This window comes from Canis lupus, chromosome 4 (genome assembly GCF_048164855.1).
Source record: "Canis lupus baileyi chromosome 4, mCanLup2.hap1, whole genome shotgun sequence".
In the NCBI taxonomy this organism is placed as follows: Eukaryota; Metazoa; Chordata; class Mammalia; order Carnivora; family Canidae; genus Canis; species Canis lupus.
In genome coordinates this window covers 86,957,351-86,981,817 of record NC_132841.1, presented here as the reverse complement: position 1 = coordinate 86,981,817, position 24,467 = coordinate 86,957,351, and the positions used below count along the sequence as shown (strand labels likewise).

Sequence of the window (24,467 nt, the reverse complement as noted above, 5' to 3'; positions counted from 1 at the left end):
CTATAGATTCGTGTCATTGTGACAAAACAGTAGGGGAAAATGTGGGTACAGATTTATGGGTAGGAACTGAATGAGCTTACATCTGATATATATGGTTTATTTTATTACATATATGAAATGTATCATATATTGTCATATATATGATATTTATATAAACCCTGCAGATACAAACTTCTTCAGCTGATTTTCATGGTCCAAGATGGATTTCTTTCTATCTATCTATCTATCTATCTATCTATCATATATCTATATGGAAAAGCGATGTGCTGAGAGAGGAATAGCATTGTAATGTCAGTGAACACTGAATACATACTAGAAAAATAAATGGTAATCCAAAATGTTAAAAAATTAAACATCGATGTATTTTGGAAAATCCGTTGGTCTCTTTTTCCTCCACTTAATTTTGTTTTAGCTGGGTGATATTTTTTCTCTTTTAATAATACCCACTAATGTTACCTAAATAGAAATTTAAAAAATAAAGTCAACCAGCTATTCAAGACATTACATCTAAATCGGTCTTACTTATATCCCAGGGAGTTGTATTGGTGATAGAACAGTCACTGCCCCCGTGCCATCTGCCATAAATACATCCTACAGTCAACAACATGAAAGCCATTAGGAATAAACACACAGGGTTTCTGGTATGCTGTGATTGTCACCTCCTTGGATCTCATGCCCAATGCCTAAAATGAGTTAAGCATATAAATCCTGCAGACGCCGATGTCTCCAGCTGATTCTTATTATGTAAGGATGGGAAGAGAGTTTTAAAATGAACCAGCCAGGGGAAAGCTCAGTCAGCACTGTTAGGGATCTCTATACCATGGCTTAGAGGAGGTGGATGGATTGGGTGGGAAGAATGAGGAAACAGAGTTCAGGGCAGTGTTCAAATTCTGGGTTTCCATCTCTAAGAACATGCCCATTACTCTAGAGGATACCTCCTTTTTTTTTTTTTTTTTTTCAGTCCCCCTCCTCACTTATTTTCTTTTTTCTCTTCCATTTTCTTCTGTCTTGATCTTTCCAGGTGGCCACTGGAGAGCAGGACTAATTCACATCCAGAAGAATGAAGAGTTGGAATGAGTCTTTCTAATCCATTGACCCCTATGTTCTACCAAGAAGGAAACTCTCTTTTCCAAATAGTTTTCTTCCTTCGTATTGTGGAGCTAAAAAAAGGAGGCATGAAAATAGCTTCGTAAGCACAGTGATTTTTTTTTTTTTAACCCTGGATTTATTTAGAGTCATCACAGTGCTCTAACTTCTGTTGATACCTATTTTATACCTAACAAGAAATTCTGTAAAAATAAAGGGAAAAGCTTATGGACTCTGACTACTTTAGACATTTTCAACTATATGTGTTCATTAAATATCTGTGTTATGATTACAGCAGTGCAAGAGCACAAAGCAAATAGAAAGTAGAAGCTTGATACTCCGCACAGTGGACTTACAACCATTAAGATACTGATTGGTTTCCTGAAAGGCTATGGGGGCTAAGGAACAACTAGAATAGAAAATTTCTCACTATTGACTCATTATGACTAGAATAGAAAAATTCACAGTAGCTCAAAATACCCGATCTTTGATCTCTAGAAAGGGAGGATTTGAATTGTATGCATATTTTTATACTATTTCCTCCATAATGCCTAGAGTGTAGAAAAATGTTCAAAATGTATTTGTTGAAAAAAGTTTTGAGTGTGTAGTAGGATACATCTTAAAGGGTCTTTAAAAGGGTTGTTAAAGTTTTGGAAAACAGCCATGCAATACTTTCCTCACTCCTTCTTCTCTTCCTTCCCTCCCTTCTTTCAGTTCTTACGTGTCTTTCCTTCCTTCCTTCCTTCTTTTTTCCCCCCCTCCCTCCTTTCTTGCCCCTTTCTCTCTCTCTTTCTTTTTTTTTCTCTCTATCTTTCTTTAAGAGGTGGGGGGAAGCACCCCCCACTGCAACCCAAGAATCTGAGGGAGGCTCTTCCAAGATTAAACTCCAAGGGGCAAATCCCCAACACCAAGCACAAAAAGACAATGTTCTCGGTCAAAGCCAGGAAGGTCCTATTGCTTGCAGGACTTATCCCTTGAGACTCCATGTGGTGTAGCTTCTACATCTCAGGCTGCCATGGATTTATCCAGATTCCAATGTTTCTGAAAACTCTGATGTCGACTCCCCCTAGAAAAGGTGTGCAATGAAGCCCATTTGAGACTTGCCTTGACTTAATAGTAGCATTGGCGGTCAATAGCCTCGATGGTCTTGGAGCCTCATGTATGACTAGTGGAAAAAGTCACACCCCCAAAGTCACTTGAAAAATAACTGCCATTGTGTTACGGCTCTCTGAGCATCTATGCTGTGTGATAGACATTGCTAGTGTTTCTATAGGGACCAGGATTTATCTCAAAATATCCTATCAGGATACACTCAATTCTTGTCATTTTACTGAGAATCCCCTAAGGAAATCAAAACCCAAGTTCAGCAGCAGGAGGAAAACCGTCGTCTCTATGAGTCTAGGCAGGCTTCTCAGGCGTCGCAAGATCATTCCGTATTGAACTTGAGCATATGTCATATAAAAGAGTACTTTATCATTACAAAATAAAAGTATGAAATTTATCCTCAAACCTGTATTGACATTCACAGCATAATTTAGACATCCCTAGTGCTATTTCGGACAGTTTGATTTTTCAACATGCCCCCTGAATTGCAGAATCCAGGCAAAAAGACTAACAGGCCTGCAGTGCAGCCCACATGATGAATGGATAAAAACCTCCACTTTTCCCTTTCTGAAGCCCGAAGTCCCTCCACACAAAATATTATTTTGTTTCTTCTTACATTTATTCTTTGCCTTTAAGTTGGGGCCTGTCGCAGACTGTAATTGTTTTAGTGTTTGGTTTACGGTAGGTTGTCAGGCTTTAGCAGGAATCTGCAAATTCTATTTCACACCATAGTATCCTGTAAACTCCCTACATCAATGGTTATAATACGGGGGAGCAGGAAACAGGGAGAGAGATGGAGGTTATCGTTTTTGGAAGAGCCCGTGAAGCTGCAAGGACGGTCTCAAGAAATAAAGTGCTGGAGCAAGGGAAGAAGTAAGGGATTCAAGTTCTCTCAATCTTTATGTTGCTTTCAGCTCATTCCTCTCCCAGGCGTGGAGGCGAAGTCTTAGAAGATGTTTTCTGGGTGGACAAGTTATGCTCATGGCTTTCTGGAAGCTGGAGGCAAGGAGAACTAGCCCAAGCAGGTGGAGGTGGGGGTCATCGTCTGGCAGACAGCAATGATGGGGTCCCAATGTGTGGCCAAGTCCGAGTATGACTCAACCACCAAAGATAGAAGCGAGTTCCCATGAAGATCTCAGAGGTCAGCCCAGGAGCAGGATGGCAGCACTATTTTCTCAGAAGGGAAAGATGGCTTTGCTGAAAAGGCCCAGCATTTTTACACATTCCAGTACTTTTTGATGTGTAATGTTGTATACCCGTGATTCTCAAAAAGGAAAGCTGTCTAATCTGGTACCATTCCTGGAGAAATCTGTGGAATGGCTTCGTGAATAGTTTATTGTGTGCCGTCACCGATAAAAGTCTCCCCTGGGGCTTCATGGCCCTTCTCAAAGTCCATCTCATAATGCACGTTTGGAGACTTTCTAGGAAATAGGGGGTCTCTAGCTAGCGCTATTTTGGCAAAACGATGCTTAACAGATAAAGAGACTGAACTTGACAGTGTCATTTTGAATACTTTACTGTCACTCTTGGATAAGCTTCATACTCTACGCCACCTTCCCAAAAAGAAAAAAAAAAGTACACAGCATGTAACCAGTTCAAGCAATTTAGTTCCACTATACTCAAAGGCATATCATCTAGGGTGCAGTCTTCAAAAGACCTAAGATCTATGCCAACTGAAGGTAAAATTGTACACAAAGCAGGCAAGTTTAAGCTATAAATGGACAGGTTTATGCTTGCTGTGGAGGGGGGCAAAATCAGGGTGCTAAGCTCCGTAACTATATGTGATGGGGAGGCTTTCAGAAAATGAACTAAGTCCTGATCGTATGTGATAGTTTCATAAGTTACCTGAATATTGGAGAAGCCCCATGGGACAGCTCACAGACCAAAGGAACGTGATGATGACATTGGGACCCTTCAAAAATTATATCTTTGGGGGGAAATAAAAGAGCAGCATAAAAGACAGCTTATCTTCTATTAATTAAAGAGCCATCACTCCACTTTGGAAGTGGAAGGCAGCGAGAAAGTCCTTTCTTTTCTAAAATTCTTACCCCTTCTGCCATGGGCATTTCTTGGGCTTACGTGTTTTCTCTTTATTGAAGCAAGAACCCGATCTTGCCTTCCAGAAGTCAGCCCCTCTGCATTGTCTGGAGAACAGCAGAAGACAGGAGGGGAGCCCTGGGATTTGGGACTTCATGATAACCGTGAACTGACAGATGTATTTCCTGTGGGCTACGGCTGCTGACTTCCAAAACACACAGAGCAAACACATGTTCAAAACGGTAAGTACCAAAGTTGAGCCTCCACTGTTATCTAACCTTAGGTGGCTCAGCAAGCCTAAGGAGCGCCCGCACCAACTCAAGGCATCAAACAGGCTGCGTGCCTCTTTTCGGGGGGCTCATATCCCAGTTTTCAGAAATACATCAGAATCCAGGTCAATCCATCCCTGCCTGAGATACAGAAGCCGCAGCGCACCGAGTCTCGGGGTAGGAGGTCTGCACGCAGTGCTTACTCCTTTCGCAACGGACTCTTCCAGGCCTTGGTCAGGAAGAGCAGGGTCTTTATTGTGCTCGGTGCTCTGGATTTGCTCCTCGGAGCATGACCTCAAAGTAACCTCCTGCCTCGGATGCTCGGGCTGCGGTGGGGGCTGCATCCCCCCACCCCCACACACGTCCAGGGCCCCTCCTACATGTCGCCAACCAAGACCTTGGCCACTGAGCACATGGCGATGGCTGTGTTCTGGGACACCTCTGCGCCAGCCACGGGCTGGATGAGACTTTTCATGGTTGCCTGGGGAAAAGTGAGCTGCAGCCCACTTCATGGTGGTCCAGCTGCTCTTGGCTCACACACACACACACACACACACACACATACAAATCAGAATTTGTATCCTCTGACCTTCTTCTTTACCTGCTTTCTTTCCTCTCTTTTTCTGTTTTAGTATTTTTATCTATCTTTCTGGGCAGCAGGAGGAAATCCTGTGGAGTTTTCCCTTTCACCTGTTCTTTTTTTTTTCTTTTAAGATTTTATTTATTTATTGGAGAGAGAAAGAGTGAGAGAGCTCAAGCAGGTGGAGAGGCAGAGGGAGAGGGAGAAGCAGACTCCCCGCTGAGCAGGGAGGATGTGGGATCACGACCTGGGCGGGAGGCACCCAGGGATCATGACCTGAGCCACCCGAGCACCCCCCCCCCCCATCACCTGTTCTTAACTCTGGGCCATTCTGACTCCTGAGCTCACCTTCTTCCCCAGATGTCTTTCCCCCAAATCAGTCCCCAGGAGTTCTGTGTTGCTGGCCCTGGAGACCAAGAGTGTGATGGAGGCTCACCTGTCATACCTGTGTCCCTACCTTTTGCCTGCTGTGATGCACTGGTCTTGTCTGTCTGATGTGGGCAGACGGGGCGGGGGGGGAGGCAGGCTGTGCTTGTGGGGTCAGTGACCTACAGTGAGGGTGTGGAGCAGTGATGGGGGCAGACTCGCTGCTGTAGTTCCACTGAGCCGTATTCACGGGCGAGCACATGCATGTGCACGTGCTACACACATGCACACACACACTCACACACAGACGTTTCTTCCTCTCATGATGTGGAGAACTTACTGGTGAAGATCAGATGGGTAACACATTTCCACAATCTCAGCACCTTAAAAGAAAGCCCGCTGACCTATTGGTTTACAGCCTGTGGCTCAAGTTCTGGCACTGGACCCCTTCTTTGAAGCCAGGGAGACTCTCCTTCCCACACTGCCCCCCAAATTCAGGATCTCTGTGACTTTAGGAAGACCTAGCCCCTTCTAAAGGGCTCGCATGGGATCAGACCTGTGCAGAGAATCTCTTTGGATTTCCTCTGTCACCGGATTCTTAGCCTCATGAGTGGAGTGACACGCAGGCTGAGCCCGGTGCTGTCTGGAGGCAGGCACCTTGTCATCTCTTAGGATTCTGTTTGCTACAGATTTCCTGAGAGGTTACATTTCATGATAATCATGAGAACATTTGCAGTGAAAGGAAGACATATGTATAAAGATGCATTTTAGAAAATCTAAATGGATGCACAATTACCTCAATTGCTTTGGCGACAGTTCGTTTATTGGGAGGGATGAGAACATGTTGGGCTGCGGAGGGAAATATTGAAAACCTAAAAATTTAGCCACTCCTTTGGCTGCAGTTTTGGCCGGGCTGGGATGGTCCTTAGGCGTACTTCTCCTAAAGACTCGTACGTGTCTGCTGTAGGTCTTACGGGGACGCTTAAGCTTATCTAACAAGATGAACATGTCACTGTCACTGACCTTTCTACCCCCTGATTTTCCTTGAACATGGATGTGATGCCTGTAGTTGAGCCACCTTCTTGTGCCCAGGATGAAAATGGCATGAAGTCCAAAGAAGCCAACCTTGACCCTATGGTGCTGCTGAACCCACGCTAGAGCTGCTAATTCCAGACGTCTGGCTTCCTGAGAAAATAAGCCCCTAAATTAATCTACTATTAATAGACTTTTCTGATTCTTGTAGTTCAAAGTTATGACAACTGAAATAAATGATATTTATTGTTCTAAAGAACATGAAATCCCATGACATTTAATTCATGACATAAATGAACACCATTGCTTTTGTATTTGTATTTTTATATGACTTTTTATAATGACAATCTGATACAAAATAGTATATCATTAAGGACTAAATCCTATGGGATTGGCTGGGGGTGCTGTGGGTGTTTGAGTTGCCATTTTTGATTGAGCTTTGTTGTCAATTCTGGGTTAGAGTTTTAAAAGAAATATATTGAAGGATAATTAAGAATGTCTAAAGACAGAAGGAGTATTAAGAAGTCGTTAAAAATAAGACTTTCTACTTATGAAGTGTATGAGTGTAAAGACTGAGTCTTAGACATAAGTTTATGAGTGAGTGTCATTTTGCGTAATCAAGAAGAATGAAATTTGGACCCAAGAAATCTTACATCCTGAAAGTAACCTTGGGTATCCAGATTGATCACATTTTGATTATCAATGAGTAAAGGAAAGGTTTTGCCAATACAGCAGATTGACATGCAGTGGACACCGTTACAAGAGACATGGGATAGAGGATTGAGTCAAAAAGACATTAATACATGATGGAACCATTAGTTTTGCCCCTCATCCAGGATTCTTCCAAAACAAAAATAAAAGACACCAAAACAGATTTTGATGACCTCATTACATGCATCAAGATATGTCTTGTTACTTTTTTTATCTGAGTTGGTTCAAGTACAATATTAATGAGGTCAAGATCATATCATAGATCCCTGGATAGCCTAGCTAATTTGCACAAAGAAAATTACATTTTATAATCATGGCTTCTATGAGTAACTTAGATCACTTATGAAATATGTCACTGATCACAAAGGACAAATGAGGAAAAGCACACAGATGTTTCAAAGAAAAAGCCATCACCACTAATGAGGAACAATGTTAAATACCCGCAAGCGTAGGGTTTCAGAAAGTAATATATTTGGGGGATTTTATAGCTTAGTGGTTTTCTATAAATATTTTTAATTGCAGAATTCTTTGCTCAAATGTTTCCTTGGATGCCCAATGTGTAAAACAGAGAGTTGCACTGGCCGATGACGGAGTTAATGAGGGCATCTGTAAACCAACAGGCTGGTGATTCTCATGCTTTCCTCTTCCTTTGGCCCCTATTCTTCCCTCTTCCACTCAAACTGCCCTCTGAAATAATTTTAAAAATGTGATAATTGGAGTTCTGTGAATCACAATTGTTAAAAACTGATCTGGCCAGATGCTCTCAATTTAGAAATTCAGGAAAAGGCCACCTGTCTGATATCATCCAGTTAGCAGCAAACCTGGAACTAATACTCAGATAGGAGAATCCTGTCTGTAGAGTATAATCCAATAGTTCATATTTATGTATCTACCACGTAACAGACCTAGTTGAGCATTCCAGATGGGCAGGTGGCTGGGCTCCACACTGTTCCTTATTCAGGGATCCAGATTGGTTCTAATTCTGTTATACCATCCTCCCCTTGGCCAGCCATCAACTCCCTGGGGCAAAGCTGGTCACAAAGGATTCCAGGGCCACTAAGGAGACAAGATTGCAGATTGAGGTGCATCCATGAAATTGGGACCTTGGTCTGGAAGTTGGACTTAAATTTAAATGCATGGCAATACTTGTAACTACAAATGAGGCTGAGCTGCCATATGCAGAGAAGAAGGAGGACAATTCTGGAGGACAAGTGGGAGTCACTGTCATGGAACCCTGTTTCTTACAATTAGAAAACAAGCATAATCTTTAGTTCTAACAACAAAATCATCTTATATTTAGGAAATCTTTAAAACTCTTTCATATCTGTTTTTCACTCAATATTCACAAAAACCCAATGAAGTTGAAAGAGTGGGAATATCCATGTTCATCTCAATAGTGAGCTGTGGTCTTTGGGAAGTACAGCAATAACAGCTTTTTAAGATAAGGTTTCACAACACATTAGTCTTGCTGCCAGTGTGGCTGTCAAACATCTAAGAAAGGCAGTTCATTATTAGACCTGAGCTCCTTGACCGGACTATACAATCCATTTTCTTTTTCTTTTTCTTTTTTAAATTCCTACTTCCTTAAACTTATTTCAGTCACTGTACTGACTAGTTAGTAGATCGTAAACTCCTTGAGGGAAGTGTAAGGTATCTGCTTTAGGATTCCATGCCCTTGCTGAAACTCCTTAAACATAGATACTTATTGAATACATTTCACACAAATTTTAAGTATTGATTATTGCCTACATGTTCATGATTAGACCAGAGCAGTTATAGGGGACTTAGTTGATTTGTTTGGGGGGCTTTTTCATTACTTTGAAGTAAGCTATTAAGGCTTGACAACAAAACTTTTGACATGGTAAAAGGACGTAAATTAGATGTTAATAGATAAACAGCTGTAGACAGACCAGTCTATGAATAATAGGAAGCTCATACCTTCATACCTGGAAATCAGGTACGTAATACTGCCGGATAATATATTGACTTATGTGAGCAAACGCTGTGTTTTCAAAAAGATAAATGAAACGTTTGGCTGAGCTCAACTTTGGCCTTCTGCTATCAATATACTGTGCATGGTAAAATATTGAGCATGAAAACATGACTTGGTGAACTAAAAAACAAAACAAAACAAAACAAAAACAAAAACAAAAACAAAACAGAACAAAACTTCTACGTACATCTATTATCCATTTGATTGCCTCCTTCCAGCAGACAACTTTTCTGGCGACCCGAAGGTTAAGAAAAGCTATATTGTAGGTGACTGGCTCCTTGATTCTGCTTTGTGAAATCATTTTTTGGAGAAGGTTTAGCAGGCATGGCATTAAAAAAAAAGGGTCCTCTAGCTCAAGAAGGCTAAAAAGTGATGCGTTCCTTACTCCATTTGGAAATTCACAATAAACACTAGCATATTAAGTAGTATAGGGTTAGTTGAGGTGCAAATGATCTATTTAACTTCCTTTAACCCTATATCTTTCATACTGTTTAATCACAAAGCATGTCATTCCCTGCCCCAACCCCAGCCTGCCCCTTTGTCCCCCAGCCATAAACACCTATTATCACTCCATGGATCACGGATTCATATTCACTATTATTTTTGGAAACACTGGAAGGACTAATCACAGTCTTTTGAAACAAGATGAAAAGCATATGTAAACTGTTACAAAGTTTTGATTTCCATTCATTTACTAAAATATAGAAAACAAGTGCAATTATAGAAATCTGCCTATAGTTATATTATCTGATAATTTCCAATTTCAGTAGTGTTGCTGAGGTTTCAGGAAGTAAAAAAAATAATTTGTCTTTTAAAAAATTTTACTGTTTCCCCTTACACATATATGATGTTATTTCAGTGAATAAATGTGGTTCACCTTCTTTTTCCTTTTCTTCACTCCCTACATTCCTCCCTTTACCCACATTAGCATTCTTGACTCTACTCCACATAATTCACATCATCAACCTGTTAGACAGCAACCACATGTCTGGACTCACACAGAGGAAGACACATCCACACACCCAAACACTGGAGGACAGGCTTCTGGAGGTCAAATTCTCAGGTTCGCCCCTTGGTGCGATTACTTGCTGTGCGACCTTAGGGAGGCTTTCTAATGTCTCAGTGACTCAGCTTCCTTATTTTTAAAATTTGTTATTATTTTTAAAAGATTTTATCTATTTATTTGACAGAGAGAGAGAGCGTAAGCAAGGGGAGCAGCAGAGGGAGAGGGAGAAGCAGACTCCCCGCTAAGCAGGGAGTCCGACATGGGGCTGGATCCCAGGACTCTGGGATCATGACCTGAGGCGAAGCAGATGCTTAACCGACTGAGCCACCCAGATGCCCCAGCTTCCTTATTTTTAAAGTGAGGTAGGTTAAGAAAGATGTTGTGAAGAAGTGAATTATTCTGTGCCATGTGCTTAGAAAAGTACCTATTACATAATGAAAATTCAGTAGTATCAGTGATTATTATGTTATTATTATTAAATTCGTCAATAGCCTGCTTTTCGAAATACGATCGTGTCTGCACGATTTTCTCCATCTCCATCTTACCTACCTTTCTCCATCTTACCTACCTCACTCGGTTAGAGTTCGTGGAACTCCTCCCAAACCAACAGAATTACTGTGAGTCAGTGTCTTCATATCATTCTGTGGTGTGGATACATCCTAAATTATTCAGTCCTTCTCTTAGTGATGAACTTCCATCATACTCTGGTGTTTTACCATGGTGAATAATGCTACAATAAACACCTGGGTACTGTGTCTGCTGTATTGTTTTTTTTTCCCCTTCAAAAAAAAATTAAAAATTAATGGCAAAATACACATAACAAAGTTTGTCATCTTAGTTATTTTTTAAAATTTTTATTTATTTGAGAGAGAGAGAGCAAGCATGGGGTGGGGGGAGGCGGCGGGGAGAGAATCCTCAAGCAGACTGCACTGAGCAAGGAGCCCAAGGCTGGGCTTGATCCTATGACCTTGAGATCATGACCTGGAGATCATGACTGGAGTCCAAACCAAAAGTTACCCACTTAACTGACTGTGTCACCCAGGTACCCCTACCACCTTAACTATTTTTAAGTGTAAAGTTCAGTAATGTTAATTCATGTTGTAGTGCAATGAATCTTAAGAAATTTCTTCAACTGGCAAAACTGAAGCTCTGTGCCCATTAAACAGAACTCTCTGTTTTCCCCTCCCAAAACTCCCGGAAAACCCCTTCCAGTCTCTCTCTAAGAATTTGACTACTTTAGTTGCCTCATATAACTGGAATCATAACAGTATTTGTCTTTTTGTTTTTGTTGTTGACTAGTGTAATTTTATAATATGCATAATGTCCTCTGGGTTAATCCATGTTGCAACATGTGATCAGAAATTCCTTCCTCTTTAAGCCTGAATAATATTCCACTCTATATATTCATATATTCATATACACACTACATTCTGTTTATCCCTTCATCTTTCAATGGGCCCTTGGGTCATTTCCATCTTTTGGCTATTGTGAATAATGATGTTATAAGTATGGGTGTATAAATACTTCTTTGTGATCCTGTTTTTGATTCTTCTGAGTATAATTCCAGAAGTGGAATTGCTGGATCATATACAATAATTCTATTTTCAGCTTTTTGAGGAACTGCTATACTGCTTTCCTCAGAGGTATCACCATTTTACAGTATCAGTTCTTATTTCTATTGGCTTTCTCTTAACATTTTGAGCCCCAAATGGATTGATAACTTTTATAGACAAGATGTCTGAGAAAGAAAAAATGGGTGAAATCCATGGGAACATATGGAATCCTCTAGAAAGGAATCTAGGGGGACTGGATTTGGAACTGATGCAGCTATAGTCTTAGTACCATAAAAGGTCTTTGTAATTAGATAATCTCTGCTATAAAAACTGAAAGGCTAACTTTTGACATTTAAGTGTATAATAATTATATTGTCATACGTTCAGAGATGTCTTTATGAGTTGAGAATTCACCTTTGTATCTGAAAATGTCAGCATCTTTGCTATTAACAGCAGTAGTTTCTAATCAAGATCCAGAATTCATTTGTGAAACAGAAGTCTTATTTTTCCTACTTTTTTGTGTTTCTGTGCTCTAGATTTTAGATACACACATTAACTTATACGTGACCCTTGTTTACTCCTATGGTTTGCTTATTATATAGCAAGTCCACTGAATTATGTTAGTTTTAAAATAAATTTATTTATTTATTCATGAGAGACACAGAGAGATATGCTGAGACATAGGCAGAGGGAGAAGCACGCTCCCTGCAGGGAGCCCAATGTAGGACTCGATCGCAGGACCCCGGGAGTCACGCCCTTAGCCAAAGGCAGATGCCCAACCACTGAGCCACCCAGGCATCCTTGCATTATGTAATTTTAAAAGATATTTCTAAATGATGTTATACAAATAATTTCTGTTTAGTGGCTACTAGAAATCAACAATATGGCAGATACCAGTTACAAAAAGTCATATTAATTATTACTTATCCAAATATATTCACAACCCCTTTATGTAGGTATAGACTTATTTATGGGGATTGTGGGATCTTTAAAATTCATATAAATCACTTGGGTATCTTGTTAAAATACCATTTCTGACCCAGTGGATGTGGGATGGACCCCATGATCCCTCATTTCTAACAAGCTCCCAGATGATGCTAGTGCTGCTAGTCTGGAGGCCACACCCTGAATAGTAAGAGGCTAGAGTTACCAACAAAGATCTGATTCTTTTGGCATGAAACAAGTCAATTTTTTCAGTTGCTTTTCATCTAAGAAATTATTTTTTTTTCAAGATGTGTTTTTCCTGGGCCAAAATATTCATTAAACTCTAACTTGCTAAGCAGATTCTTTTTGTATCTCTGTCCTCCTACAATAATCATCAAATTCTTATTCTTAACTCCAAACAACAAATTTCATTCTTTGTACTTCTAAAATTTTCCTGTTTAGTGCTGGACTCCTTTGTTTTTCTGAGCTGCTGCATCAATAAAATCCAGTTACCAACACTTCCAACTTTAAACAGATTTGACACATTTTTTTTTGCTGTATATTCTAATATGTAGAGAACCCACATAAATACAGAATGTTTGAAATCATGATATAAAATATTATGGTAATTAAAATTTTTATGTGATAAAAAGTCTCCACTTTTATATGGAGACTGTAGATCTCACGATGAGGGAGTAACACTATCGCTTATCTTATGGAGACACTATATTCTATCAAACTTTTCAACATACAGTTATTTTATTTGAAGGAATATAATTCAACACTAGTATTCAAGAGAAACATACTATTCCTTTAACTAAACAGAGATGCCAGGCACCTGAGTGGCTCATTTGGATAAGCATTTGACTTGGGCTCAGGTCATGATCTCAGGGTCCTAGAGTTGAGCCCTGCTTCAGGCTCCAAGCTCAGCTGCTCAGTAGGGAGTCTGCTTCCCCCTCTCCCTTCGCCCTCCACCCCGCTTGTGCTCTCTCTCTCTTAAAAAAAAAAAAAAAAAAAAAAAAGACTCCCTTACCTAAATAAAAATGCTTTCAAGGGAAGCAGCATGGTTTACCAGAGTGTAGAATTGATTCTAGGGAGTCAGACAGGATTCCATGATGTGAAAATTCTAAGACCAGGAAGATGTTGAATTGTGGACTGGGGAGTTGGTTGTTTTGCAAAAGGAGATTGTGAAAAATTAGACGGTGTGTAGTACAGAAGGAAATGAAAAGGCACAAGACTTCCAATGACCTCAAGGGTGAGTTTGAGGCACCAGAAGCGGAGTTGACCACCTTAATAAACAGAGAATAGAAGTTCAGCTTATGAATAGAAGACAAACCAAAGAAAGTCTGAGGGTTGATGCCTACCCAAGGCCCGGCTTCTCCTGTTGTATGGAGTTCTAACTCCCTGTACATCCCCCTCTTGTCCTTTCTTTCTGTTATTTTTTATCCTTCTGCTTCTGTTTTTTTTTTTTTAATTCATTCTCCTCTTTAGCTCCTGACATAATCATTGCAATCTCAATATGCTTTTCATTATTACAATGGAATTGTAATGTTGTAGGTAGGTGTAAATCAGAAGGAGGCTATTTTTTGATTAATTAATTAATTCTAACAACATAGATATCTTCTAAATAGATCTTGCTTTGAAATGTGTTGACTTGAAAGTTAGCATTATAGAAATAGCCTTATAAATATTTACTTCTGGGGTCAGAAGAAGTATAGGTGTAGCAGTGTAAGCATTTTATACTAGACAAAATATTGTAGTGAACAAAAAAGACCACCTTATAGCAAGGTGTCTCTAATTCTTAATATGAAAAGATATAAAGAATACTGCTTGGTGAGGATGAATGTAAACTACCACAGTTAATATTTTTATATTGCTGCTAGAGTTGAAAGGTGATATTTGGGACCTAACCATTTCTAACTTCTTAGTTACCCCATTTACAGCACAAGACATAAAAGTCATTTAAAGGTTTTATAAATGTTAATTCTATCCTTTACTTTCAGAACATTTTTTTGTTTATTTTTCGCATGTAGATTATAATGAATAATGAAGATGATTATAAAATCTAGAACGAGGCACACATACGAATGCACACATTGTATTTTAATTCAGAAGGATTTAAATCACTAGTCTTGCTAAAACAAAAAGCATATAACATGTATTTACTTATTGGCTGTTAAACTCTCAAATGTTTCCAGGAGAAGAGTCATGAAACATTATAATTACAATAACTAGAAAAAATATTAATTTATTCATTTTAAAATCTGGAAGTCACGAAAATGATCAGTTCTTGTGAATTCTACGGAACATACCTATGGAAAACAAAATATGAGCAGGCTTTAACTTTTGCAAAATTTTAATTAATGTCTCTGAATTTGACATCATTCAACTGCAAAGATAATTTTTATCTAATACACATTAAATATGTAAATAAAGTCAATGTAAAGTAATATGTAAAAACTTCATCCGAATTCCTCTAAGGCATTTTCATTTGGGCCTAGGCTCCAGTTGTTCTTTGATCCCCCATCTACAACAGTCCTGTCACCCTCTCTCAGCTCGACCGCTTTGATTTCCTGCACAGCACTTGTCAGGGCTTGAAATCATCTTGCTTATATCTTCATTTGTTTATAATCTGTCCAGTCCAAGGTGAGTCCAGATTTTGCAGGGTCTGAAGCTCACACAATTTTACTGATCCTTTAAAAAATAATTCAAAATTAGATGTACAAAATTAGATACAAGTTCTCTTGGAAAGACCCATGCTAGCGAGGAGCCAGGAAGCTTTGCTTCCTTGGCTTCGGGGTAAATTTGCCTCTGGTCCCTCCTGTTAGCTTGTAATATCTCGGAGAGCCGGGAGTTTATATCTTGGTTACTGCTCTATCCCCAGCACTTCAAAGGCGTGCCGTACCTAGTTTTAGAATGAATTAAGGAACATGCGTGCCCCACGCACACTTCTTTCAAGGCCCATTATGGCTTTCCTCATGGCAAACACACATTGCTGCTGTTATCAGTAACAGGGCACAGTGGCCTCATATTATTTTTATTGTTCTATTTGAGTTCCTCTATTTGTTTTGCTATGATGCTTTTAGCCAAAGTAGTTGTATTGTAATAAGAACTGCATTTTTCTGTCTAAAGTGCCAGCCAGCAGGGCACCTCTCATGGTCTTACTCCCAGGTGAGTAGCCCTGAAAGATGGGGCAAGATCATATTTTACTAAAAGACAACCTACAGAATGGGAGAAGATATTTGCAAATGATGTATCAGATAAAGGGCTAGTGTCCAAGATCTATAAAGAACTTATTAAACTCAACACCAAAGAAACAAACAATCCAATCATGAAATGGGCAAAAGACATGAAGAGAAATCTCACAGAGGAAGACACAGACATGGCCAACATGCACATGAGGAAATGCTCCGCATCACTTGCCATCAAGGAAATACAAATCAAAACCACAATGAGATCCCACCTCACACCAGTGAGAATGGGGAAAATTAACAAGGCAGGGAACCACAAATGCTGGAGAGGGTGCAGAGAAAAGGGAACCCTCTTGCACTGTTGGTGGGAATGTGAACTGGTGCAGCCACTCTGGAAAACTATGTGGAGGTTCCTCAAAGAGTTAAAAATAGACCTGCCCTAGACCCAGCAATTGCACTGTTGGGGATTTACCCCAAAGATACAGATGCAATGAAACGCCGGGACACCTGCACCCCGATGTTTCTAGCAGCAATGTCCACAATAGCAAAACTGTGGAGGGAGCCTCGGTGTCTATCGAAAGATGAATGGATAAAGAAGATGTGGTTTATGTATACAATGGAATATTCCTCAGCCATTAGAAACGACAAATACCCAACATTTGCTTCAACGTGGATGGAACTGGAGGGTATTATGCTGAGTGAAGTCAGTCAATTGGAGAAGGACAAACATTAGATGTTCTCATTCATTTGGGGAATATAAATAATAGTGAAAGGGAATATAAGGGAAGGGGGAAGAAATGTGTGGGAAATATCAGAAAGGGAGACAGAACGTAAAGACTGCTAACTCTGGGAAATGAACTAGGGGTGGTGGAAGGGGAGGAGGGCGGGGGGTGGGGGTGAGTGGGTGACGGGCACTGAGGAGGGTGCTTGACGGGATGAGCACTGGGTGTTATTCTGTATGTTGGCAAATTGAACACCAATAAAAAAATAAATTTATTATAAAAAAACACAAAAAAACAAAAAACCAAAACAAAAGATCATATTTTACTTCTCTTTTGGGGGATTTTATGGGTATTTGTATTTATTTTGTGTTTCATTTTATTTTCTGATTTTCTTAATTTACTTTTTCTCAAAGAGCAAATATTGATTTTCGTAATAAAAATTAAAATAAGTTCTTAAATCAATTAAGCTCAAGTCTCATAGTGTGCCTGAAGCCTATCATCATTTTGAAGAATACCTTTGCCATGTGAAAATCTTGTTCACATTTCTTAACCATTTTATCCTAATTTTTGTCTTCAAAGTGGAGGCGGCTTATTTTATACTACAGACAGATATCTTCTGCAATTTGGAGTATTTCTCAATGCCTCGTTCTAAGATCTGCATTTTGTAAATATGAGTTATGCTTCTTGTTCCGTTGAAACATCTTGAGATTACATGTGAAAAATAGTATTGCTCTTACCAGTCTGAGTAACTATAAGGATGAGTTTGGGCCCACAGCCATCCTTATTCTATTTCTTTTCAGAAAGCCCTACATTTTAAAGGCTTACATTTTACCAGTCTCGGTATATTTGATCTCCAGTAATTAACTGTATAGCATCTGGGACAATTACACATCTGTTATAAATGTGGAAGCTGATTGAAAGAAATGACTAGGTGACTTCCCCTTGTGGGACACTGGCTAGAATGAAAATATAGAAACAGACTTCGGGGATTAAAGGTAGCCAATTTTAGTACTGTCTTTTCTTATTAACATCACTCAGAATGTTGCTGGCTAACTCTACTCATTCCAGCACCGTAAACTCACGCTGGTATCAGCCCAAGAAGAATATAATTAAGAAGAAAATTTACTGTCTCCCAAATAAATAAACGAGAAAAACCCTATGCTTGCCTCTATGTTAAACAGAAGTTACTTTGAGATTATTTGATTTGGATTATCCATATTGGAGTACTCCATTAGTCTTGACCATCAACAGTTTGTCTGTAGAAATTCTGGAGCCAAAAGAGGGTATATGAAAAAGTATAATCAATATTTATTGGGAAAATGATAATGGAGGGATGTGAAAGGCACTTCCTATCACCAAGACAACAGTTTTCAAACATCAATTGAACAGAATCAGATGCCTGTGAACCAGACCTTGTTTACATGCAATATTTTTGATGAGCCTTTAGGAATTATTCGAGAATGAGTAATTTGGAATTCTATATGACCTGGCATGATGGGACTGGGTCTTCAGGGAGCATCAGGAGTTCAGTATTGTGGAAGGAGGTGCGACACAGAGAGAGCACTACACCAGAAGTTAAGATTGCACATTTGTGGGCCCCTGGGTGGCTGGCTCAGTGGTTGAACGTTGGCCTTCAGCTCAAGGCGTGATCTCGGGGTCCTGGGATCTAGTCTCACGTCGGGCTCCCTGCATGGAGCCTCCTTCTCCCTCTGCCTGTGTCTCTGCCTCTCTCTCTGTGTCTCATGAATAAATAAATTAAATATATTTTTAAAAAGCATAATATTTTGTTTTCTTTTTTTAAAATATGAATCTTTTAGCAATGATAATGTAGTGGGTGGTTCTTAAACCTTAAAGTGCATCAAAATAGTCTAGAGGATTTGTTGTTAAAACAGATTCCCTGCCTTTCCTCAGCCTCACAAGACTGAGGATGACGAGGGACAGATAATTTGCATTTCTACCAAGATTTCTGATACCGATGGCTTAGAAACCACAATTTGAGAACAACTGGCATAGGATATTGATGGGCTAAAAATCACTCCGACGTGTAGTTTAAAGGTTATAAATCTACCAGATTTATTATTTTACATGCCTTTGTGCAAAAGGTAAGGAGAGACAAATCTTCAGCTTTTCTGCTAATGAAATGAAAAGGCTATTCTTATAGTTTCTGATATTGTAGAATTTGATTTAAATATGGTAAACCATGACTACTAATTAGCAGAAATAAAGACCTGTAGGGTTTAGAATGTAGCTTCCACGCATCCTTCATCCAGTTACCCTCACAGCAATATCCTGCTTACTATAGACAACATCAAAATTCAAAAATTGACGTTAGTCTAGTTAAAGAAAAACCTTGCTCAGATCTCACTAGCTTTACATACACGCAGTTGTGTGTATATGAAGCTCTATGTGACTTTATCACATGTATGGATTTCTGTAACCACTACCACGACCAAGAAACAGAACAGTCCTACTATCACAAAGATTTCTTTACCTCTTTATTTCTTTATGTTCCTTAAAGCAACATCCACCTTCCTTGCCCCTGTCCTTAAACCCTTAAGCCATTTATTTTTTGGTAATGTGCAGTAATGTGTCTTGATCTTCAGAGCTTACATCCTTCCTGTACTGGCTAGGATAAAATTCAGAGCTCTAAGATTTGGAAGAGCCATAGCCGCCCTGGCCATTAGATTTGCAATGAACAGGTTTCAGTGCCACTAAAGGTAAAGCGAATGTCCTGGTTGGTATATGATGGATCTTTGTTTCCGCAGCACAATAGGGGGGTGGTGATTGCTAAATGTAGGGCTTGCATCTCCATATTTTTCCCACTGATATGGAAAGAGTTAACTCCAGTTCTGAAAGTTCTGGCCAGTGCTCAGAATTTCTAAGAAGGTTTTGCTTTCAGCTCTCCTACACTCATCTGAAGTATTCCAGATAAAAGGCACCAGAAAACTCTATAAGTCTTCTGTGTCAGGTGGTTGTGATTAGAGGAAAATGCCTGCCAGCTGTGTCCACACTGTTAGGAGCGCCTATGGGCTGTCACCATCGGCCTGGCACTAAAGTGAGAAGTGAGTTATTGGTGTCTGAGTCTTCAAGAAAATTAGATCTTAAGAGTAAGAAGTTGTTAAATGGCTGGGCCAGTGTTTTCACAAAAGGAGAGGTGTGGCCTAGGGCAAGAGGATTGGCTGTTGACAGTGGGGCCTTGATCTGGGCTCTTTCAGAGGGGAGCAGGGATATTTGCAGATGAGAGCTCTGGTCTAAGCCCAGTCACTGAGCACAGGGGGTGACACCGCACTGTGAGTTGACTCCTTGGCACAGTGTCTTAGGGTTTGCAGAGGTGTCTCCAATATTTGGGGTCTCAATAGAAAGCAATGGACTATAGTTTTGTCTATTTTTGTTGTTGTTTAAAGGCTTTATTTACGTATTCATGAGAGACCCACAGAGAGAAAGGCAGAGACACAGGCAGAGGGAGAAGCAGGCTCCATGCAGGGAGCCGGACGTGGGACTCAATCCCGGGACCCCGGGGTCACGCCCTGAGCAGAAGGCAGACTCTCAACCGCTGAGCCACCCAGGCATCCCTGTCTATTTGTTTTTCACATGTTTACAATCTCCCTCCCCCCGCCCACCTATTGATACTATAATGGCTTAATATTAACCCAATTGGACAAACCCAGGTAGGCAAAAAGAACAAGTAAACTTTTCATCCTTTTCCTGGTCATTGTTTGGGGGCTTGATAATTTTCTTAAATACAAAATGAAAATCTGCATATCTATTTTCCTTTTGTTTCCTGTTTCCACCTACCATGGGTGGTTCTCAACATTTCGTGTGCCTAAGAATGAAGGCACAGGGTTTGAGGCACAAAACCTGCATGCTATCCTTTATTGACAGTTGAAGAGATGTTCAACGGTCTTTTTTTTTTTTTTTTTTAAACTTAGGATTTTTATTTTGCTCTTTAGGAACCAAAGCCCTGCCTACGATGAGGCTCCATTTACATATTTTCATGCATTATTTCTTGTGACTGTCACAACCATCTCATGAAGCAGAAAAGGCAGATATGATCTCCATTTTGAGGCTGGGTAAATGAGACCAAGGGCTTACATACACTGGGAGATAATCTTCTGAAATGTTATCTATTAATCATACGCATACAAAGTCTTCTGTCCTTCTTTGTGTGTGACCCTTCCCGTGACCAAGGAGGCTTCCACTTTGCAAAGAGTTGAGTTGTGACTGTTGTGCCAGGAATGTGAGAGAACCAGTCAGTGTCCAGAAGAACTTCGTGTTCCTGTGAGAAGAAATGCTCTTGAGAATCAAAAGGATTCACCCCAGAGGGTGGCAAGATAAAGAGTTTGTCATAATAACCAGTGGGAAAGGGAATAGAAGAAATCTAGACTTTGACTCGTTAGGAGTCTAGGTGAGAGAGTCTTGGCTTCTTGGGTGTCGGAAAGAGTTTGACGGCATTTGGCTTTGCCAAAGGTCTGTGGGTCTTTGGGTGTGTGGACCGTACCTGGTGGTATGGAGACTGCGTGCATGGAAACCCAGCCGATGACTGTAGGTGCCCTGTGGCCATCCAAGGAAGGCCTGCATTGACCTTAAAAATAAAAGAGCCAGTTACTTTGCTAACACTATGAGTTTATTAGGGAAGAGCAGAGGAATTGCAACTTGGGACAAGCAAACTGGCGAGTCATGGGCAAGTCCAAAGGGACAAAGGCAAGAGCAGCTTTTGTCAGGCTTCAGGAGGAAATCGGGGAGGGTTGTTTGGAAAAGTCCATTGGAGAAGAGCAAGAGTTTGAGGTTGTGGAGGTTTCTCATTGGCTGCAGGCGGTGGTTAGTGCGCTGTCGCTGGGGCAGGAGGAGATCTTCCCTCTTCTTAGGAGCAGGAGATAAAATTCCTAAGTGAACCGAGTCCTCCCTCTGCAAGATAAGAATTGCCCTCCCTCTTCCCACTGGTTCTGCAGGCTGCACCTGGTGGTGCTTGTGTGAGAGCTCCCCCTTCAGGGCTTCCTGGCTCTGTTCTCAATGGGTTTCCTTTTCTCGTTTTCACACCTGAGCTTTAGCTGTGCTAAGGACCAGCATGGCTCCTCTTGGTGGCGGCCTGCGTGACCCCTCCAACAGACTGGCTGTTGGCTTGTGTTCTCCTATGTTTCTCAATCCCATCCCAAACGTCTTTTATGGACTCTTCCCTTTCCAGTGGCCGGGTCACTTGGTAGCTGTCCCTGTCATTAATGGAGGGATGTGATATAGAATGAAAGAAACCCTCTCGTGCTAGTATTTCAGTGCAGCTGGATGGTGATGAGAGCCTTCACTCTTGCCAGGGGTGGAGGAAGCAGTTAAACTCGCCTTTTATCTCTGTAGCTCTCCTCTTCTTTCTCTACATCAGCTTTCCTCAATTCGCTGAATATCATCCAAATAATGAAGGTGCATGAAGGACTGTGAAGAAGGACTAGGACTCACATGCAGGCCACGGAAGACATTTATATTAATATTTCAAAGACTCAGACTGCCTTAAAAGAATCATTGATTTCCTTAACATGGTGGCCAACAAAAAGCACGGGGTTCTCTCAGCTCAGAAAAATGCAAATCGTCTCAGCCCCTATGCAAGAGATTTTAAAACACGGAATTGATTCTTCTTCTTCTTTTCGATGTGGTCCATACAACTCACATCTGTCTAAACATACACTATTTTAGCTCATTAATATTTATCCCTCGCCTACAAATATTTCCATTCCTCAAGGAACGTTTATTGATCTTTGCCGAGACTAAGCACCGAAGGCACAAAGATGAATAATGGATGGTTAAAGAACTCGAGGAGATCAGATTCTAGTAGCATATAAAGATAAATTACATATACATGGCAGCAAGCTTTAAAATAGAGCTATGACAAGGGACTATGCTATAGGCATCGGAGAATGGAGCGGCTGCCCCTGCTTGCCATTTGGGATGGCACATGAACAATGAGTGAAAGACTGCAAGGTAGAGAAAGGGGAGACAGGAGAAGGAACTGTTCCGGCAAAGAGAAAGAAAAGATAGAGAGCTGTAGCCTAGGTTGTTGGGCTGTAATGACAGATCAACCCAGGGAGGAAGGATTGACTGAAAGAGATGCTCTTGGGCTCTCAGAACCGAGCTATAAGTGGGCTTCGAGCTGGTGGTGAACCTGGAAGACCCTTATCATGTCACTCCCGCCTACCTGTTACGTCTCCATGGGCCACAGCTCTCCTCCAACGCAGGAACCTCCCGATCCCTTAGGCCTACCAGGAGCCTTCTCACCTTGGAGCCTTCGTGCATGCTGCTTTTCTGTCTGAAATATCTTTCTCTCTCACCTGACTCTCTCCTCTGCTCTTTGTCCAAACATCTGTCTTTTGGAAGTCTGCCCCTTCTCATCTCTCAGGTTCCGTTTAATTTCCGAAAGATCTTCCTTGCCCCTCTGACCAACCTAAAAGTGTAGGTTTCCTTTTGCTACTCTCTCCCCTTTTAATTTTTCTCGTAACGTTTATCTCAATTTAGAAGTACATACATGATCATTTGTACTGTACAAAATCTATAACTGTTTCTGTTGCCCTAGTTTTTATTCTCCTCTTTGACTTAAGATTCGCCACCACATTCCCAGAATAGTCTCCCTTCTCCACCATGGATTTCAAAATACTGTCATTCCCTCCAGATCCTGATGCCCAGAGGAGAAATCAGGCTGGAGCATGAAATTTAGGACTATCTTTATGAAGATAAAAATTTAAATCCAAGAGAAGTGAAGGGATCACCTAGGAAAATATAAGTGGCAAGAGCTTGAATCATGTAGGCTTCTGAGAGCTTCTGATCTGATTTCCCTGGAATGTTACCTCTGTGTTGTATCAGATTCACGGCTTGGAAGTAAATTTACTGAATTCCATTCTTTGGTTCTAAGGTCTTCTTTTCTTTTCATTCCCTCTGCATTCTCTCCCACATGCTTCAGGGCATGACGTGTGAGGCTCTAGCTTCCTCCGGGAAGCCCATCCCTCCCGGTCCCAGCCCTCTGGGCAGCTTTCACTAGGGCTGGTGCTCTCCAGGAAGCCCTGGGCTAGGCCACTGGCAGTGGCAACATCATTACACCACCTGTATGTCCTTCCTGGAGGGATGCTGGCGTTGCTAATCTTAGGCATGCCTCCCCTTTTCCCAATTGACCTTGAAGCTCGTGCAAACAGTAACTGCAAGGCAAATTCCTGCTGTGGAACTTCTTGGCATTATCTCCATTTTCCTCACTAGACCTGAACTGGTAGAGTGATACAGCAGAAAGAGCTCTGTATGTAGCAAAGGAAGAACTTAAAAACAATTCCAACTTTGCTGTTTATGAGCTATGTCTTTGAGCAACTAATTTCACCCCTCCGACACTTACTTTTTTTTTTCTTTTTTAATATGGAGCTTCCTGTCTCATGAGGTTAACGTGTGAATTAAATATAATGGATTCAAGAATGCTTTGTCAAGTGCTAAGTACATATACAGCTCGATACTCTCATTTGGCATTCGTGTTATTTATCTTTTTTGCGACTTCGCTTATCTTCATAAACAGATCAACAACTTCATAAGGGCACAGATCTTATCTTGAATTTCTTTGTATAACCTCTCAGTGACTTACACATTATTGTTGCTCAATGTGTAATGGTTGTTCAACAAATGAGTGTTGGTGATCTGCCTGGAACAGATGATGATGTTTTCTAACAAATACAGCCCCTATATTTTCAAATGTGTCCCAAAGAAAACATTTTACTCTTGTATCTATACACAGTTAGATTTGGAAATTTGAAACAACATCCTAAGGACGAGGTTTTAACTTCAGCCACTTGTGTGACTTGAGATAAGAGCCGAGGAGAGACGAGAAGCATCCTGACCATGGGGGAAGGATATTTTCGGGAACCCTCTGAAGATTTCTTC

The 24,467-nt window shown here is 40.7% G+C and overlaps 1 long non-coding RNA gene across 1 annotated transcript; it reads left to right on the top strand.

Moving 5' to 3' along the window:
- The first annotated feature begins 220 nt into the window (after positions 1–220).
- LOC140632733 (uncharacterized) lies at positions 221–6,692 on the top strand. Its single transcript, XR_012030429.1, has 3 exons — positions 221–1,189; positions 4,314–4,469; positions 6,512–6,692. It is a non-coding gene; the product is annotated as an uncharacterized lncRNA (long non-coding RNA).
- Positions 6,693–24,467: the final 17,775 nt, after the last annotated feature.